Source organism: Dermacentor albipictus, chromosome 6 (assembly GCF_038994185.2).
Source record: "Dermacentor albipictus isolate Rhodes 1998 colony chromosome 6, USDA_Dalb.pri_finalv2, whole genome shotgun sequence".
NCBI lineage: Eukaryota > Metazoa > Arthropoda > Arachnida > Ixodida > Ixodidae > Dermacentor > Dermacentor albipictus.
In genome coordinates this window covers 66,938,132-66,959,824 of record NC_091826.1, presented here as the reverse complement: position 1 = coordinate 66,959,824, position 21,693 = coordinate 66,938,132, and the positions used below count along the sequence as shown (strand labels likewise).

Sequence of the window (21,693 nt, the reverse complement as noted above, 5' to 3'; positions counted from 1 at the left end):
AACGCAAGCCTTCCGTCATGACCTTGAAGGACTGCGATGGGAGGGTGTATTGAGGAAAACCTGTGTATAAATTAAAGTGTGGCCTGCAATAGTACATGCGTGCATAGCTCTGAAATTGTTGCATCGATCTTTCCCCAATTGAAAATACCTAAAGAGCTGTGCTCAGATTTCGCATTGCGGACAATCGTAATAGTCGGTGCATATTTTCTCTGCGACCATTGCACCAACCTTGGTCGGGTTTCTGGTATACGAATGAAAACAATGAAGATTTCGTGAATGTTGAAGGCAATTTGTGAATGATGATGCCGATGTTTGCATAGAAATTACTCAAAATCACATTTTTTCAGAAAATGTAGTTTTTAGATTTGCTACTCTTTAAGTATTCAATGAAAAATGGAGACACAATTCTGTAAATACAATACAATAGTAGGTCTAAAGCGATACAATTGATTAATATACACGGCCTTTAAGCACACGAATAATTTGTTAGCACTATTTTCGCTACAACCTCGTAAACATGTAAAAGATTCACGTAAGATTTAAACAATGTACCAGGCTTGTCTGCCTTTGATGTTCTACCGGACGCAATTAGCCAAATTCTGGCGACTTCATTGGTGCAGTAATATGAATTTGCAAACTTCGCGTTTCTAATTTGTTGGAACTGTCGCTAAGTTTTTTATTATGAAATAAAGGCATTTTATATTATAAGTAAAAAAAACATTTTTTTAGACGAATCACTCGAATATAACTATTTCACTTAAATGCCGCACTATGCAATATTACCGGCCCTTCGGTTATCACAGAAACATAATTATGGGCTGGTATTTACAGTGTATGAAAAGGCGGCACAATTGAGCCCGAGCTATTGCTAGACGCAGTTTCGTCTGTTGTTGCCTGGTGAGTTTGGGGAGTGGTTCTGGCAGTCTGCACCTTTCCTCTCGGTACATCCGGGTAATGTCCCGAAAGCTGGTAACCTGAAGAGCTGTGCTCACATTTAGCATTGGTGAGAATCGTAATCATCGGCGAATATTTTCTCCGCAACCCCTGCACCAACATTAGTGAGGTTTCTTTTATACGAAAAAAAAATTAAAATGACATGAATGTTTATGGCGATTTGTGAATTATGGCGTCGATCTTTGTATAGAAATTATGCAATATCACATCTGTTCAGAAAATGAAACTTTCAGGTTTCCTACTTTCTAAGTAAGCAATGAAAAATGGTGACATAATTATGCGAATTCGGCGAATGTAAAATATGCACGTAAGATTTAAATAATGTACCATGCTTGTCAGCCTTGGATGTCCTTACGGAGGCGGTTGGCAGAAATGCGTATCTGTTATTGGCGCCGAAATATGAATTTGCAAACTTCGAGTTTCTATTTTTGAGAACTGTCGCTAATATTTCATAAAAAATAAAGGTCTTAAAAAGCGCTTCCTTTAAGCAATCACTCGAATTTAATTATCTGTATTAAATGACACAACATACATTATCCTCGGCCTTTCGGTTATCACAGAAAAATATTTCTGCGCTAGTAGTAAAAGTACTTAAACAGGCGGCCTCACACTTGGGCCCGAGCTATTGCTTCCTGATGAAAATAAGCGGCATTTCGCCGTACAAACATCACGTGTTATAGTGTTAGAAAAGCTGTTGAGGCAAACCTTTGCTAGAACCATTATAGCACATAGCTAATTTCTTTCTTTTTTATCGTTTCATTTCCAACACACACTTCACGATCATCACACACCGAGTGTAACGTGTAGTCTCAGATCATTCTCTAAAAGTTAGGGTTAAATCCTGCCTTGCTCTCAATATCTAGGCGTGATGTCCCAAGGTATCTTTTACCGAAAAGATTTTATCAGGAGACGCAACGTGTTTTCAAACTTTGCTCATGTACGCGAAGCCTCGTTCAGCAAACATATGGCTGTAAAACTATTTTATTGTCAAAGGCGCAAAGCTTCAATTATTCAACCTACGAAGTCCAGCAGGGGTGTGTGAATATTTACTTTTTAGTCCAAATCGAATATACATGGAATAATACCAGAGAGGAATAAAATAGAATATTAAATTGCTTTCGGAAGATAAAGAAAAGTTATCAGAGTTCATATACAATGAATTTCACAACCGCGGATGCCAAATTCAGGAAGCTTCAGCGAATTCATTGAAAGTTATGATAAGTTATAGATTAAAAGCACAAATTGAGCATTAAGGAAAAACGAAATAGTTCCTAAGTTGCACATCATTAGGAATCATGAGTAGGCTCTAATGATTGCTACATAACCTGCAGTGGCGTAGCCAGAAATTTTGTTCGGGGGGGGCTACGCCAATGGCCCAATATATATATATATATATATATATATATATATATATATATATTTGCACGTTGCAGCTCAGCCTCCTCCTTAAGAAGAAGCTTTAGCTCGGGTGCTCCTATTTAAGTACATGTAGAAAGGGAATTCGTTTTTCCCTGCCACCACTTCACCAAATTTGAGGAGGTTTGTTGCATTTAAAAGGAACAATTTAATTCTAGTGACTACTGGCTTCGAATGTTTTATTTAGGTGGTCAATTATTTATTAAAAATTGGCCAAAATTGAACATTTTCAGAAAACGAAATTATCCAGTTTAAAACTCCGTGACTTAACAATGAAAAATGATATCACAATTCTGTGAATTGCATCTAATAGTACATCTACAGCGGACAAAATAGATATGTTACACATGAATCCCCAAAAAATTTAGTATTGTGGAAATACGGCTTTTGTACACAACGTAACCAATTCACGTAAGATACAAATTGACACAGCAAACTTGTCCGCTTTGACTGTTATAATAATGCCGTTTACAGAACCACAATATCTGTTCTTCATGCATAGCTATTAGTTTGTAAACGTTGTGCTTCTATTTTTTCAAACTTTCGAATTTTCCAAAATATTTTAAACAAAATTCAGGCCCTAAATCGAAGTTCTGTTTCCAACAGACATTAGGACTTAACTTTCTCTCTCAAATGCAACCAATTTCAATAAAAGCGATTAGCAGGATTATCTCAGAAAAGCGTGTCTGCGTTTTACAAGTATTTGAATAGGCCGCGTCGGATTGGGCCCGAGCTAAAGCTTCCTCTTAAACAATTTATCGAGGGATCAAATACATGAATAATAACTGCATTGTCATTGCCAAAGATGCTGCAAACGAATTCTTGAAAGCTACGCTCGGTAAATACAAACAAAATATGTATTTTTTCATAAGATATTATACTCGTATGTGCCAAAAATTGTGCCCAACATAACTGACGTCAATGCTTCCATGTTTTTTGTCTATTTATTAAGTAAAGAATATATCACACGAACTTTAGAACTACATCAGTTCGAAACCAGGAAAGCAGTGCATGCCGCTGATATAAAAAGTTAAAAGGCAATGAACTGAACAAGTTGAGGACAAATATGTTAATGAAACTTTCTCATTCAAGAACCGTGCTTACGTTTTTGTATATATGCAATGGCCAGTGAAAAATCTCAATGACGCTGTCGTTTGTTCCAATGTATTACGCAGGAGTAGCGGTCCCTTGTCGTATATCGTGAGTAATTGCACCGAAGTTATAGTCGCGACAGAGAGCACGTATAAAAAGCAGGAGTTTTGCAAGATATATGAGGGCAAGTCAAATGAATGAGCCAACAACGGGGTACTTTATTTAAAAGTAGTCTTCATGAGAATTTAGACATTTGTCCTATTGACTAACGGGTTGCGTGATTCCCGTCTTATAAAACTCCTTGGGTTGCTGCTTCAAAAAGTCTGTATCTGGTTCCCTTGAGCTGTGTTTTCGGTTGCCCCAGAATGTAGAAGTCGCAAGGGGACAGGTCTGAGCTGTATGGCGGATGTTGCAGCGTTTCCCACTTGAACTTTGCCAGTTTTGTATTAACCACATAAGCGACGTGGGGACAGGCATTGTAGTGGAACAAGATGACCCCATTCGACAATTTTCCACGTTGTTCGTTCTTGATTGCGACACGCTGCCGTTCTGGCGTTTCACAATATCGAAAACAATTGATAGCCTCTCAAGATTTAGCATATTCTATCAGTAATGGACCCTGTCGATCGAAAAAAAAAAGTCAACAACACCTTTCCAGCGGAAATGATGGCCTTTACGTTCTTTTGGAGTGATAAATTCGTATGTTTCCACTGTAAGGTTTGCCGTCGTGTTTCAGGCTCGTAGTAGTGGCACCAAGGTTCGTCCCCGATCACAGTTGCAAACAAGAAGTCGTCATGCTCATTGTGATACCCGATCAGATGAGTCAAGGCAGCGCGAAACTTCTCCGTCTTCTCGCGATGGATAAAAATCTTGGGGATCCATTGCGCACCAAAGAGCCGATAACCGTGAAGCTCATGAATTATGGCGTGAACCGAACCGTGACTGATGTTCAGACGGTCTGCCAGTTGATCGATGCTTATCCTTGAACCTTTGAAATTGTGTGGGGGCTGATTGCACGATGGTTTTTGCCCGGTCTTGGAATGTCTTTGCAACGTCCTTTGAACCGTTTGCTCCAAGGCTTCACAGTGGTCAATGAAATGCAGTGTTCAACGTACACGGCAGTCATATGGTGATTAATTTCTGTTTTGGAAACACCTTCATCTGTCAATAACTTCGCGACACCGAGCTGTTCAACTTTTGAAGTGTCCATTATGTGACGCAACCATATTCAACCCAGTCTATGAGAGCATTAAAGAACATTTATCTTCACACCTGCGTGTCACTTTTGTAAATGAGACATGCGGTTCTCCTACGCGCATGCCTCGCAGATAATGAACCGAACCGTTATTGCGCGGTCAGGGTAGGCTCACTTTCATTTGAGTCGCCCTCGTACATTAGAAATGCAAAGATACAATGGGATATGCAAATACGAAAATACGGCTTGATAAAGGACAAAACGTGTCACTGGAAACAAAGTTCACTGCATGTATACACAAAACCTCGCAACAAGATATTTAAGTATACGTTATAAGTCTCCAATGAGTCTATGTATGTAAGAAGAAGTAACTGTATATAATGCGTCAAACAAGGCAAATAAACATGTTGCACAATCATAGATTCACAGAATCCTAGATTCCGCCCCCATTCCATCCACTCCCCCGGTGTATTGCGCGCGATGGAAGGTGGCGCGCTTGCTCCCCGCTTTTCTCCTTTGCGCACTCAAGACTGAGCCACCATCGTCGGCTCACCCATTCCACCTCCCCTCCTACGCGTTCACTCGCACATACAGCATGCAGCGCGTGGTCACGATGTTATCACCCTTGGACTTTATACGAAACATCAGGGCGATGGCAGGAATGCGCCTGGAGTGTCAATATAATTGCTTTCGCAATAATATAATAAACGTATCCGGCAACTGAAGCGTCCCGTCGCCCATTACATTCCGCAAAAGAAGTATCAAAATCGAACTTTCACCATGCGACAATTCGCTGCGCCGCAACAATGTATTTTTTTTTTCTGTGAGGCGGAGGCACCGAAATGAAAAAAAAAACGCATAGGAAAGTATGTTGGCCAGAATTTAATGCCTACTTCGGGCACCTAATGGGGCTACGGAAGGAATACCGAGGAAAACATGAGACGCTTGCTCCACTGAGAACCATACGCATAGTGCTCAATATATCCTACAGCGGCGAAACAGGACTTTCCGGAAAGGCTCCGCTCAAGGAATGCGGTGCAATCCTTCGAGTCCCCACAGTGATGGCGGCGAGCGACCATTTTTTTTTCTCGTCTGCTAGCCAGAAAGCGTCCAAAACCCTGTCCCGTGAAAATCCACTTGGCCAGAGCAAACCGAACGCGCACCGAAGTGCACCGCACGGTGGTCGGGGCCATACGAGAAAGACGTATGCGCTCTGGCTGGCTCTGGCAGCCCGCGGGTAGGGTAGCGAGAACACGGGGGAAAAAAAATGAAGAGGTTCAATGTGTCCTCGCGAATAAAAGTCAAAGTAGAAAAAATAAATAAGAACGTAGTTACTTTGGCTGGCTTTAGTGTCTTGACATGGATGTTCTGGCGTAGGTTAAAAAAAATGTTGATATTTTTTTATGTGCTATGATGGCACAAATGAACCACCCCAACGCTTCGTCTCATTGGACCTCGCTGCCTGCTTTGTCAACTCGTCTGCTAGTGTCTTTATTTGGCTTGTCTCGTTGTATGTTTCGATGTAAGACTTTAGAAAAGTCAATAGACCCTTGGCGTCAAATGTTTATAACAACATTAAACCCAGAAAGTTCCGCAATTGAAAATCTAAAGCACAACTTTGGAAATGTCAATGCCCCTTTCACATCAAGAGCTTATGAGATTTATACCCATAAAGTTTCGCAATTGATATCCATGCGCTCCATAGATTCGGTGGCCTCAGTGAGATGCCGCGGCGAGCCCGCTCACCATCAAAGCGCCCTTGAAACTTTGCGCTTGGATGGGACTGCTTAGCGTTATGTGACTCCCGGTGTATGGGCGTTGCCACGAAATCCAGCCCGGTTTGCAATCTTCGCGGGTAAATGTCTTTTCGAGCGTCAAAAAGACATTCTAGACAAAATCCAGAGGGATTTCCGGCGCCGGGGGTCGCTTTGGTCGGCGGTGCATGGACAGCACGAAAAAATTTCGGGGGGGGGCTGAAGCCCCATAAGCCCCCCCCCCCTCCTTCTGGCTACGCCCCTGATAACCTGTAAAGTTCCCACATCCTAGTGATCTTGCCAGCTTCCATACGCGAGTAATAATGTTTTATTTCCGTGCTATGGTCCCTTGGGTGAAAGATTACCGTACTATTGCTGGATTTTTACGTTTCATTTGATGCAGTTGACCGTTGTTGTTAAACATTAGCAATTATTAGAAAAAAATGTTCACATTTACGAATAGTGACAATTTCATTCCAACAGAGAATACAACAGGAGACTAATCAATTCCTTACTCGTAAGTTTCGAATACTGGCACACCCCTATCGATTACGCTTGAACAGGCGAATGTGGCTATCGGAGCTTCGGTCATAAAAGAGTGCCTCATGAGTGACCTAAAGATACGCCGAGAGCGATGCGGGCGTTAGCATGCCTGTATGAGTGAGAATATGTACCGCTTCTTTGAAGCTAGCCGCTCCCGCGTGGCTCCAATCATCCCACGCGATTTTTGTGCAGAACGTCGCGTAGAAGCCCTTGCGCGTTTTGCGCGGTAGCGTCTGCGCAGAGAGCTAGCATCATGCACGCGTCATTCTTCGCCGCGCAAACGGTTCTCGAGTGGGACGCTTAGCTCGAGGCGACAACGCGCCGATTGGCGCTCCTTTCGCTTCTGGAAGCAACGCACATTCGGATCGGTCGAACTCAAAGAGGCAGCAGAGAATGGTGGCATGTTTCGGTTATCGTCTAATAAAATTGTACAGTACGCCTTCAACGGGAACGCGCCACGCTAGATAAAGATGCTTACTGCGGTATTTTTGGCGGTGATCACCACACCTCTGTTCATTTGAGCTGTGTATCTGTGTACAGTCACCGCGCGGAAGCTGCGACTTATCGGTTGGCCGTTCTCCGCAAATCCCGAAGAAATGTAACATAATTTGCGGTGCGTGGCATCATTAGCCGCAGTCTAAATCGAGGCGCGGTTAACTCTACGGCAGATAAGGTGATCACACTAACCGTACGGTATACGATGAGCCACTACGGATGAAAAAAAAGTTATTCTGAGGTCCTACGCGCCAAACCAACGATCTGATTATGAGGCATGTCGTAGTTGGGGACTCCGTATTAATTTGGACTTCGCGGAAATTTTTACGTGCACTATATGCACGAGCTTTTTTTCATTCCGCTCCTTTGGAATGCGGCCGCTGCAGGGATCGTATCCACAACCTCGAGGCCCAAATTGCCAAGGCGGCTGCCATAGTTACGAAATTAGAAAGCGTGAAGTGCAGCACTGCCTTCCGGTACGAGTGTGGTACAAGCGTAGCACAGCTGCACACCTGCTGCACACTTACTTGTCGCGGTTCTCCTAAGCTTGGAAGCCGTGACTAAATACCTTGAAAGGCAGCGCGCCTCTCACGTATCGGAACGCGATAACAAGCGCTTAGACGGCCCACGTGAGCCCCTATGAAAGATGGCGTGGCCACTACACAAAATTTTCACTGCGCAGAGAAGCTGATCCTTACGTTCCAATTGTGTTTTTTCATACAAGTTAAGGAAACGTCATTAGACTGGAGCAAATGAAGCAATGCAATTTTACGCACGTGGGGCGCCGCTGCCTCTTCGCCTACCATTGTTTCAAACGAAGTGACGGCGGCAGCGAGCGTTAGTATCGCGCGCTTTCGTTCCAGGGCATGCGGTTTGCTTAAAGAAAGTGAACGGTGTGCTTAACATCTCACGCTTGTCAATGTCAAAATAGAAAAAAAAAAGGCTACGTGCTCAAGAAAACGAGACTACTTACCTATGTGGAAAAAGTTCGGCTGCGACTGTTTCGGGGTGCCTTCTCTCCAACAGGCATCATGACCTCTGCCGCGCAACTCATCAAAACAGCCAGGCTCGCACATCATTCGAAGACTAGTAGCTGGGTCAGCCAACGACTTCAATGGATAAACGTTGAACTTATCGTCGTTAAAGCATTTCACTAAAATGTGCGTCATGATGTCCGAAAAAAAAAATACTTTCATCAAAAAGCGCGACGCATGATCCACCACACAAATGCAACAAAGTCGTTCACTGCTTCACTATCGTATTGAGTTATAAAACCTTTCAAACACGAAACATCCGCACTGAAAAGCCGCCAATTATTTAGCAATAATTTTTCATCTACTAACCTTCATAAATTTTTCAGAACAACCTAATTTGTAGCGTAAACAACAAATACTACGACCAAAAAATGCGACTACGAAACTAGCGGTAACGATGCGTACTGGTGAAAAAGTGTGCGCAAAATGAAGTTACAACGGTTACAACCGCGTGCGCGCGCGCACGCACACACACACGTATGATACCTTGACGTTTGTATCGCTATCTAGAGAAAAAAATTATTACTAGTTTCGTGATTTTAACAAAAGTAACGGTATTAAAATAGTTTATAGCGCCTTCGAGGGTGACGAGTTGACAAGTAAGGTATGATAACAATCCGTTATTTGCATTTCTTTCATTTCCCATTGGTCTTCTTGTATTTAACTGAACATAATAGTCCTGCAGGCTTGGGAGACGAGAGGACGACAGTTCGGCGAGGCTGAAATAAATCGCATGCTTCTTGCAAGGCGAGAGTCGGGAGCAGCGCAGATACAGCAATTAGCTGTGATAGTGTTCCAGCTGTAGCTCGATCCAAAGCTCTTTGAAGTCAATGGCCAATGCGCTGCGATCTCAAAGCGCGTTCGTTGTTTGATCTCTAGTACCACGGCCGTTGGATCAATACAAAAACTGTATTTGCTTTCCGGATAGAGGCTGCATCGCAGGAATTCCGAAGACCTCTCACGTGTATGTTTGCAGCGCGTGCGCGCTTGCATCCTACAGTTCCCACAGCGCGTCCAATGCTCGAAGGTAGCGCCATCGCGTGTCGGTGCCTGTCTTATCGCCGGCTGTGCTGCCGCCGTGCCCACATTTGGGAAACTCCACATGCGCGTAGTCACCGTGTTTCCAAGTGAATTTGGCATCTTTCAGCTCCCCGAAACGTGCTAATTGTTTATCGTACCAATGGCTATGTCATCTAGAGTTCGTTAAACCGACGATGGCATTTGTACACCAGCGATGAAATGTTAAATCGTTATGAAGTTGGGCGGCCCGGAAGCTAGTTTAACGTTGCAGTTGTTACGTAGCGAAAACGGCTACGAAAGTGGGGCCCGGAGATAAAAGAGAGGTGGGAAAGTGGTCCCGGAGATAGGCGCTTCAAATCACCAGCACAAGGAAGTGGCACGCGGCGCACGCGCCAAGCATTTCAGAGCTTACTGGCTTTCGAACGAGGGGAGTATGCGCACACTCGTGGCCGGGCACGACGGCCGCCGCTAGATTCCATCGCATCGGTCACACATTATTTTCCTTTAATGAAAGCGAGGCGAAAGAAGGAACCCACCTGCCGCAAAGTGAGAAGATGAGGTTGGAACGCTCCGCATTAAATTTTTGGAATGTTTTCATATGAGAGTCCTAATTATTGTTTACTGGGCTGAACTACTGCACAACAAAAAAACAGCTAATAAAATCAACGCGAATTGCCCAATGAATTGTTTATTGAGATCACTCGATGGTTATATTGTTGTGCAAGTGTTGATCGAACTCAATTGTTCTTGAAAATTTGTTGAAGTCCATTGTTTCAACAATTGCCCAACTATATACCTATGGTAAATCAACAGACATTCTTGTACGGGAAGGATCTGAACATCCTGGTAAGTTCTTAAAGAAAAGAAAAGCGGTTTTTGTTTTGCGCCTGTAGAGGCTCGTATCAAGCCGCAAGAGGTATTAAAATGTGACTGTCAACGAGACAAGATGTGAGAATTAGTCACAATTTACATATTAACGGTACGGGCGTTACTAACACCAATATGACCAAATCCAACCTCAGTGCACCACTATACACATGAAAATGGCGCACCGCCGTAAATCGAGTCATGTTGAGGCAAAACTATCGTAAGGCACACGTTTGGAAAATGAACCGAGTTCGATTACACGAAAGGGGCAATTATGCGTCTGGAAGGAGACTTCGGCGGTGCCATTAAGACGCGATAATTAGTCGCTGATTAGGTAAGATAAAAGCACGGGCGTAATTAGCGCCAATATACGCGAAAATAACCACATTGTACTACACATATCCACACCTCTAGGATTGGTCCACCTGGCTTCTAGGTATCAAACGGAAAGCACAAAGCAAATGCGCACATAATTGGGCGTGAAATAAAAATAAAAGTAAGGTACAAAATGATGACTAATGCACAAGAAAAGTGACAGAAATAGACACAGTAGACAGAAATGGTCCAACATTGAATCATTGAATCATTTTAAACACAATTCCCGCCGTCGTTGCGTGGTATAGCGCGCCGATTGGTATACGCTTTTTCCCGTTAAGTAAAATGTGAAAATGCATATGGTCGCGACTGAAACTTAGATGCCGCCATCGAAGCTGTTCTCGGTGCAACGTCCAATTCCTAAATAATATCTGCAACACGCGTTGTGACATGAAGAGGTCTTTATCTTGCTCTATAAAAGCTCTGCATAAATTTCTTCCTAGTTCGTCTAATATCATCATCACCATCGTCATGTTGTTCCATTAAAGCGCCATATTTGCTCATCGATCGCTCTTTCTGTGTGATCCTTCTCGGATTTCTACGAAATGTCACCCTGAAACACGGGATCTGCAGTATTCAACGAAAGAACAGCTCCAAGACGAACAGACGACGAGCCCACGCATGGATGCACAGGGAAGAGCGGAGTCAGAAGAAGCAACTGCCCTCATCCATCCACCGACAGCCGCTTCTTAAGAAGGAGGCGAAGATGATCATGGATAGGGCACTGATCAGAACTACGGTAAGCTTCATGTTTGACCATACTGACACGGCTTTTGTGATGCCACAATGATTCAACTGCACCTCATGAGCATTGAGGGCTTACTGTGCACCCGTGTGCGTTGTTCGTTGTGTGTGTGGCCATGGCGTGATGTACATAGCAATAGCGTCAGTCAAGGCAAGGCAAGGTGTTTGAAAAGGAGAAATGCGCTAAAGGAGCGAACAGCGGGATTTGAGAAAGTGGCAATTTACTTTTACAAACATCCCGTAGAAAACAGGGGCCTGACATATAAGGCCATACTTACTGTGCCATGAAGACACTGAACGATTTGCAAGCGTTTCCTACTTTTCCGACTCCTTTAACGCTGCCCTATATTTTAGAGGTTATGTGCACGTTCTCAAAGAAGCACCGACCTCCACGTGACAGCACCATCTTTGTGTGCCCATTAGAAACATACATTTCCTCAGCAGTGTTTCAAACAAATAATAATGAGATGAGCATTTTTGGGGTTACTTCACCAGCTCGAGGAAAGTTTGCCTGCCTGCTTACGAGTTTGTCAATTTTCACATCCATTGACCTCACCTTGGATCACTGGGAAGCCCATGGCCTAACTGTTAGAGCATTGGACTGCTGTGCTGAAGTAGCCAGGTTCGAAGCCAACCATTTATTCAACTTGGCTTACCGGCGAGGCATCCCTGCTTATGTGCCGCGGTTAATGCCAAATTTTGTTACTGGGTTCATGCCGGTGGGTATGTTCAACTTTTCAATGCATCACTTTCAGCCCAGTTGGGTCACTGCGTATGTGCGACGTTCTAATCGCGCTATTCATTTCATGTCTTTGGCACGAACATTGGTCACGTGGTAGGTGCTGCCTATTTAATGGCAGAAAATGTTTTTTTATTTCTCTGGTGTGGGCGGTATCGAACCTAGGTCAAACATATTGAACAAGACTTGTCTGAATTTATAAGTAAGGAAGCACGACGCGCGGTTATCGCAGCGGCGTCAGAGGATCGAGCAGTGCGTCCAGAGGGAACCGAGGGAGAGGAGGCCGGCATGATACATGCCTAGGACATGATATGTTCAGGTATTGAAAACTCGAGGACAACTTTCTTTGGCGGCGAAGGGACAGCTACGGGTGCGTGGCTGCTGCACAGGTGTTACGGCGCCAAGTAGTCCGGCAACATTTCACAGTGCTTTTAGTTTCTCGGAACAATGTCTGAAAAGAGGCATTTTCATGTGCGATGGTTTCGCGTTTGCCTCGACGCGTAAGGAAAAGCGGCAACATAAGTAAACTTTTACATTCAGTGGTGTGTTTATCGTATCTAGTTGTTGCTAATAAGGCGTTTACCTTTCATTTTCCCCAGGTTAAACTAACGTGGATGAAAACGCGGGATTCTTTTCAGCACCACTCTCACTTGTGCGCGCTTTGCCTCCGTAGCTTTCCCTTAATTGCCACAGAAAGTTGCCCGCGAGTATAATCGCATTACTTTTGGTGCACTTCGTCAGATGGCTTCTGCTGGACATATTTCACATCGCACTGCGAAGTTACATTAAAGAGCATGAAGGAAACCTAATACCTTTTATTGGCAAATGTAGAACATAAAGGTTACCGGTATTGCTAATCCTATACGTGAATGATAACTGCACCTAAACCAGCGCAAGTAGTGGGGCTTGTCCAGATTGCTTATGCTTTCGGCGCCAATGTAGAAACGGCTCCAGGGAACGTTCTAGGAATTCAATCCCTACAGTCATGAAATCACCACAAGCTTCTACAAACCTAAAGAATATTATCTCTATCTAAATTATGAAATTTTGAGTTGTCGCTAAATTTTCGTTTTTGAATCCGAAGCGTCGGTGTGCTTTGAGATAAGAAGGGCCTGCTCCTTAGTCAACTTCTATTACACCTGCTCTACAACACTATCCCTTTAAGAGAATGTAAATACAGAGAGCACTTTGTTTCGCTCGATCGAGTCCTTTGTACAGGAGAGAACGTAAACGCCCTCTACCTACCATGAGCAGTTATTCTATGTGTGCTCGCACCCTATCTCTCCACTTTTCCTTAATATTATGACAGCGTTTTCGCTACTCATGTTGCGTTGTTTCTTTCCCCTATAACTGCTTAGTAAATAAATCATAACAGCAGTACCAGGAAAACTTAACGCAGCGCTTTTTCGTCAAGTATAGACGTTTTGATGGAGGACATGCTAGAACCTCCTGTCAGGAGTATGGCGAGGGAGTACAACGGCACGCGCGGCAGCTTCCTCAGTAATTTTACGCGGTGGTTCATAATGAATTAGCACAGACCATAGAGCATTATTGCGACGCCAAGAGCACTCACGTAGAAAAGGTGCGTAAGCATGAGAGAGCGTTAGTTCGGAGTCTGCAATCAAAATACATGGCAAAGGCTAAATAGTTTTAGAGCGCAGTTCTTAGACGCCCGTTCTTGCGTTTAGTGTCGGTCTCGGCGTCGGCGTAACCGAGAGAACGTGGAGCTCAGCGGATGATGAAAGACTTGCAGAAGGATCTCGCCCACCGAACCAATTACAGCAAGGCAGGCGTGCGGGGCGCGCCGCTGGGCTCCTAGCAGCACCACCGGAATGCCTCTGCGCATCCTCCGCTGACTCGTACGGTGGGCCATCATCACCATTACCACCATCATCATTCTCATCAACATCATCATCATCTCGTCTACGCCCACGGCAGGGCAAAGGCCTCTCCCATATTTTTCCATATACCCCGGCCACGTGCTAATTGTGGCCATGTTGCCCCTGCAAACTTCCTAATCTCAGCCGTCCACCTTACTTTCCGCCGTCCCCTGCTACGCTTCTCTTCTTTTGGAATACCTTCCGTAACCTTTAATGACCATCGGTTATCTTCCCTCCTCATTACATGCCCTGCCCCTAGCCTTTTTTTTCTTGATTTCAACTAAGATGTCATTAACTCGCGTTTGTTCCCTCACCCAATCTCCTCTCTTCTTATCCCCCTTAACGTTACACTCGTCATTCTTCATTCCACAGCTAGTTCCGTCGTCCTCAGTGTAAGTAGAACCCTTTCCGTAAGCCTCCACGTTTCTGCCCGTAGGTGAGTGCTCTTAAGATACAACGGTTATACAGTTTTCTTTTGACAGGTAATGGCAACCTGCTGTTCATGATCTGAGAAGGCCTGCCAAACGCACTTAGTCGCGCATTTTAGTCTCATGAACGCGATCCGCTGTCACTGCCTGGCCTAAGTAGATGTATTCCTTTACCACTTCCAGTGCCTCGCTACCTATCGTAAACTGCCGTTCTTTTGCGAGACTGTAAACATTACTTTAGTTTTCTGCAGAATAATTTTTAGACCCACCCTTCTGCTTTGCCTCTCTAGGCCAGTGAACCTGCATTTCAGTTGGTCCCCTGAGTTACTAAGCAAGGCAGTATCATCAGCGAATCGCAAGTTACTAAGGTATTCTCCATGACCTCTTATCCCCAATCCTTCCCAATCCACGTCTGTGAATACCTCCTCTAAACACGCTGTGAATAGCATTGGAGAGATCGTACCACCCTGCCTGACACCCTTCTTCATTGGGATTTTGTTGCCTTCTTTACGGAGGACTACGGTCGCTGTGGAGCCACTATAGATATCTTTCTGTATTTTTACACACGGCTCGATCGTCTACACCCTGATGCCATAATTGCTGCTGACTGCTGAAGTTTCGACTGAATCAAACGCTTACTCGTAATCAATGAAAGCTATATATAACGGTTGGTTAGGATTCGCACATTTCTCTATCACCTGATTGATAGATTGAATATGGTGTATGGTGGAGTTTGTTGAATAAACGTGGGCCGCAAGGCAGCAAAGAGGGACAAGTGAAAAGTGAGAGAGGCTGAGGAAATGTAATGGGTGGCGGCAATGGAAAAAAACCCCGCTAAATGAGTAAGAAAGAAACAATTCCTGTTAACTCAAAGGGCAGCTCTACTTTTCGAAGCGAGATCGGGATTCTTTGGAGCACGCACTTATAAAACGAGATGCGACAAGGAAGAACAAGCATGTGCTTGGTGCGGTGATCGATTTAGGTAACCCTAGCGTCAGTTGATGCCCTTAGGTTCATTTCGAGCAGGACGAAAGTAACCATGTCTGCAGTAGATATTAGTAAGAGGCGTGCAATAGAAGCAGGAAAATGACAAATAACGCCGGCTTACAGCAATAAAGTTCCCAATAAGTGTTCAGGAAGTGTGACGATGGCAATGCTCCGTTTATTTTTTATATATATATTTTAAAAAGTACGAAATTAGGCAATATGATAATGAGTGCTCGCTGGCAAAAGCCACCGCATCTTTCCAAAGGGGACGCTCATAATACCCACCAATCCATCCATCCATCCATCCATCCATCCATCCATCCATCCATCCATCCATCCATCCATCCATCCATCCATCCATCCATCCATCCATCCATCCATCCATCCATCCATCGATCCATCCATCGATCCATCCATCCATCGATCCATCCATCCATTCATCCATCCGCGGCAGTGGCGGCACCGGCCGCGCGGGGGAGTGGAAAAAATTTACCGACGATTACGAGCGCAGAGGAAAAAGAAAGACGGCAGTAGTGAAGAGAGCGTGAGTAGGAAAGCCTAGGAAGAGGGTACAGTGGAAGCAGGAGCTAAGTGCAGGAAGGGAGAATTGCGAAATGCCTCGGAGCAAAGTGGAGTTCCCTACTACACGGGCTTGATGGCGGCAACCCTCTACTAGATGGCGCCAGGGTAGCGTGCACCATCACGTGGTCGCCAATTAGGTCATTACTAAGGCATGCGGAAAGCGCGTCCACCGATACCATATATGGAAAAAAAGCGCTGGCATGGGCTGCGGAGCCATTGTTTGCGCTCTACTTCGGCTGCGCCGCCGCAGCTGGAAATGCCCCCAACGTACGCCACGTTTTCCCTTGTTCACGCTTTCTTTCTGACCAATGGGCGACGCAACCGGTGGAAGTGCTTGTGTGACGCTGTTGGTAAACGAGCTGAAGCCAAACTAGTGTGCCTGTATATGCTACCGCAGGGAGCAGAGTTGCGCATACCTTTTTCGGCGCAGCTCACACTGCTAATCGCCGAGCGCGATCAGGTGGTGCAATATGACGTCGAATGATCAACGGCGCGATACGAAGCCAACTATACGGACACGGCGCCGACTCGTTTCTGTCAGCGCCATCGAAATTGCAATCAGCGGACCGTCGAGGGCGCGTATAGCAACCATCGGCTCCTGCTTGCAGGTACGGTATTCGAGGACAATAAGTTAATGACTTCTGTGAAGTGCTACGAAGCAGATCATTTTGACACTTGTATTGCAGTATGACGGGTTGCAGTGCACCAAACTGCGCAAATCGCACGGAAAGTGGCAAAGCTTTTTATGCGGTGCCGTGCGGACGGACGAGAGCGGCCGGCTCCGAAAGGGGCCAGGATATGCGAGATCCATTCGCCTTCTTTACAGAGGTGAGTTCCGCTTGTTTAAACTAAAGCGGCATTCATCTCGATTAACACTCATGTAGACGCTGAAATGCATACGTCTGGCATGAGAGATTGTTCAGTTGTGCAATTTTTGTTATATGGGCAGCGCGACACAGACGCGGCACAAAGAAAGGACGACACGTCTGTGTAGCGCTGCACATATACGCCAAGAATGTTAACTTACCAACTCGCTCAATTCGCTTTGTTGCTTGTACGATTGCTCTGACTATGCGGCTCCATGAAAAGTATGTTCAGAACAGAGTGAATACTAGCCGGTGCAAATGACTCGCTGCACTATGGCTTTTCTCTGCTCCGCTTTTTTTTTTGTTGGCGTTCTCATTTTTCATGGAAAGTCGATTGATGTGTTGCTGTTCATTGTTTTGTAGTAGGCGAAAACACCGTGGGCTCCCGCTTATAAGACAGCTGGGATAGCTTCAGCATTTAGCGCTCGCAATATATTGCTTGTTCGATCAGCCTTAGTCGACGGGAGGAAAGTCAAATTATTTTTGTACGTTTAATAAGCTCTGTTTTATAGTAAATTAACCTGAGTAGTGTGAAGAGATAAAAAAAAATGTGCTATCATATTACATTCTGCAATGTGTGAATAATTACTTTGCCACTTTGTCACCTTATGTGATTAGCTGGTCCAATAAAAATAACCTGTTGTTACTCTTAATACCTTGTTGCCTTTCCAGTGGCTTTGAATTCAGCCTCCCCTAGGCTCCAACAACCATCACTCATCTCCTGCTGCCACTGGCCATTGCTCATCCATTCCCTTGTACTAAATAAATTTGATCTAGAAGCTCGTGCATCTTGCATCTTTTTCCACTTGCAGATTTGCTGCTACGAAGCAGCCGTTAAGTTTTTGGTATGAATCGTAAAAATAAGCTTTGCATAAGATGTGGGAAAGTGAACATTTCAAGTGCGTTTAAACTTACCTGTCTACACCACATATATCAATAACGTGCAGTTACTGTGAACGACGTTTAGTGATGAATGGCGGTCAACGGTCACTGACATAATTGCATGCACGATAATTATATTGGCAACATTCATTATTCGTCTCGTTTCGGCAGCCAGAATTTGCCCACACAATTGTCTACCACACGTGCGTGACGTTTTCTTTAAACACCCTTTAAAATATTTCTTGTCTTCAGCCTCCGCGAGAAAACTCCACATGCGTGTTCAAAAACATCGCACCGCTTTTTGTTGCAAGGTAATGCGCTTTTGCACGCGAACTTTTGAGCTGATCGAGCCACGCGCGTAGTTAGGATTTTATTTCTAGGGGGTCCTATACTTTATATGTGCATTCGGGCGTGCGTTTGTATATGTGCGCGTATATATGTAAACACAAACTAAAAATTTCGGGGGGTTGGCACCTCTACAGCTACGTCGATCGTTTGAGCTTGGCCTGCATTAAAAAGTGTCATCTTGCTCAGCGCTTGCGTACAGTTGCGGCACGTAGCTCGCGACCAGCAGACAAAAAAGCAAATGAAACACCGCGCGGCATTTGCCTCCTGCGCGCGCGAGGAGTGGCTCCACTGCAGAGCTGGATCAGAAACCGGACCTACGCGCAACTCTTGAAATGCGGGAGCATATACAGGAACACTAAGCCAAACAAACGCCCAGCGCCGCCGACGCCAGGATTCAGAGGTGCGCTCGGTCGAAGCAGAAGTTAAGCTACGAAGCTGATCATACATCCGTCCGTATCTCTGACCAGAAAGCTTCCTTCACGACCATCGTGGACTGGAACACTAGTGTGTCTTCAAGAAAGTGTATGTGAGGACTAAACAGTAGCCTCTAACAGTACTTGCCTACACGTCTGTCTAATTTACTGCCGCAATATATCGCGAATTGAAAACGCGTAGGAGCTGCGCTCAAATTTCGCGTTAGAGAGTGTCGTAATCATCGGTGAAGTATTTCCCCGCAACCACGGCACCAAACTCGGTCAGGCTTGCTTTATATAAAAGAAAAAAAAAATTAAACCTAGAGGCTGCTGAAGCCGATGTGTGATTTAGACGATGATATTTGTACTAAATTTATCAAAATTCGTAACTTATCAGAAAATGAAACTATCAGGTTTACAAATACCTGAGTAATGAAAAACGATATCACAATTCCGCCAATTGTGTGTATTAGTACATAAGAAGCAAACAAAATTAATGTAATATATGTGGCCCTTAGGAACACCACTAATTTGTGAGTTTAATTTTTGTAACACCCTTGTAAAAAAGTAACAAATTCAAGATATGATGATATGAATAATGCACCACATTTTTCCGCCTTCGATGTTCTAACTGATGCAGTTGACAGAACTAATAAATCCGCCATTGGTGCAAAGATACGTATTTGTATAAATCATGTTCTTTTTTTTAAACTGTCGACAATTTTTGCAAGTATAGAAGTCTTTTAAAGCACAATTTCGCTTCAGAAGCGGTTAGAATTTATCTTCCTCCATAAATGCAAGAAAATATATTAATATGGCCAGTGTCCAATGACAGAAAATTATTTCTTCACTTTACTATTGTTTAAGAAGGCGGCATCGGACGTATGCCTAAGATGTAGCTTCCACGTAAAACTGACAGAATTGTCACGTAAAAACATGGCGCCTAATAAACTTCAGTTTATTGTGCCAAAAAGTGGTTGCCTCCCCCACTTGCGATAATCACTACAACACAAACCTAATTTCTTTCTTTTATGGCTTTTATTTCAAACGTACACTTCAGGGTCATACCACGCTAAAGTGTAAAGTCTCATCTCAGGTTATGCTTTAAAAATTGAGAAAACTAAATAATGTGAAAATAAGTTTACTACCTCGTTCCCAGTATCTAGTTGTGATATCTCGAGGTATTTTTTTCCCAACGATATGTTCTCTTGTCATGTGATATGTTTTCAAAGTTTCCTCAAGTAACGCGACACCTCGTTTAGCAAATAAAAAATTACTTTAAAAATTATTTTAGTCTCTAACTCTTGAAAGCTTCGCATACAAAACGTACGAACATTAGTAGAGCTGAGCGAATAGCAATTTTGCAGACCAAATTGACAACGAATCGAATAATGTCTGATGTGAGTCGAATCGAATCTGATATCGAATAGTTTCCGAATAATGAACAGCCGTTATCATAATTATTATTAAATGATGTTCACATCGTAGTATTCTTAAGTTTAGCAAGTTTCTACTATTACATAGTGAGTATGAAATGTTATTTATTAAAAGCACGAATGGAGCGTTTAGAGCAAACAAGTAGTTTCTTCAAATGTACGAGACTCTTCAGTAAGCACGAATGGCTGCTACTAGGCGAACGTACTCATCGCCATAAGGTTGGTGGTGATAGTTGTGAATGCGACCACCCTGGAGGTGATTTTCTGCTACCGCAACAAGAAACTGAATGCGCGCCGGCATTTTTGACGTAAGATGCGTGGGTGAATATTGTGGTGAAGCTGCCGTGGCTGGCGGCGATATACAGTTCTCAATCGCATGCACATCGCTCTCTTTTTTTGTGCATCTGACCTAGTGGCAGGAAAACATATCATACGGTAGCACTTTGCCGACGTACTGAACATTGGGGCCGAGAAATTGTCTGGTCTGGGTACGTATGAACAGGCAAAAAGTAAGCGTAACTCAATTGGGTAATTTTTTTGTGTATTCTTGATTGCGATATTCAATGCCGTAAAATCATACGAAACCGGTTGGCATGACGACGTTCTACTTCGGTGTGATAGGCAAGGTTACTCGAGCATTTTTTATGCCAGGACGTGAATAGCATTTCGTTTCTGAGGACTCCGGCGCTGTACAGACTTCATGAGACATGAGACTTCATAAGACTTCGTGAGACATCATGTCGGGCTGAGTCATCAGGGTCAGGCAGTGCAGTTGGACGGAATATGAGACAGCCGACGCGTATCAGATTGGTGCACACCGTCACAGCGCAAACTCCTGCTACCGTAGAGGAGCCCGCGAGTTTTTCCGAAAAAATGAATTTTTTGTTGATGGAAAAATTAGTATATAATTATTTAAATACTGAACTTAATTCCCAGAAGCAACAGATGCGAAAATTTGGGCGATAATTGACAACATTTTAATGCTTTAATGTTAGAATATTTCAATGAAAAACGCTTTGATCAATAACTCCTACCGAGCATATCGCGGAATCTATGTGACTGAATGCTGAAGATGGGTCTAGTTTTTAAGCCATGTGACAGTTCAGTCAAATACAATTAACCTTGTCCTGAACTCACACAAGCCCTCCTCACATCCGAATATATTAGACTTTCTAACACCTTAACAGGTCGACACATTCTACAAACTGTTTCTATGACTCCGGAACCCATCACCAAGAATAAATACACCCTTCTACATCACATACACGAGAACCTCTGCATCGCCCCACTTCCCCAATATATGCACCCTGTGCATCACAGACAGCGCAGGTGGCAGCCAGCAAAGGCCGTCAAAAACAATTATCCACCTCAAAAGACGTGCTCTATGTTGATGTCACCGTATATGAGAACAGAAATCATTATGCAATATCAGTCATTATCTCTCACGGGCATCTCACTGCGGCTGCCTCCATTCCTGGCTCTTCCTCCGAGGAGGCGGCCATAGCCCTGGCCCTCACAATCCCAAATTCATCAGTTATTTTAAGCGACTCCACAGCAGCCATACATAACTACGAGGCGGGAGGGCCTCTAAGCCACCCCTCTCCCTCCTCTTGGCCCATCCTTTCCATCAAACTGTGGCATTA

At 44.1% G+C, this 21,693-nt stretch overlaps 1 protein-coding gene across 3 annotated transcripts in view; it reads left to right on the top strand.

The window, feature by feature from the left end:
* LOC139061144 (uncharacterized) overlaps nucleotides 1-21,693 on the top strand; it is a 182,253-nt gene that overhangs the window by 44,337 nt on the left and 116,223 nt on the right. The window contains exon 1 of one of the 3 annotated variants that reach the window (XR_011515228.1): nucleotides 11,286-11,484. The exons of the other annotated variants lie outside the window; for them this stretch is intronic. The gene's annotated coding sequence lies outside the window, so the exon portion shown is untranslated. Of the gene's footprint in view, nucleotides 1-11,285; nucleotides 11,485-21,693 lie in introns of those variants that run through there. 3 annotated transcript variants of the gene reach the window in all.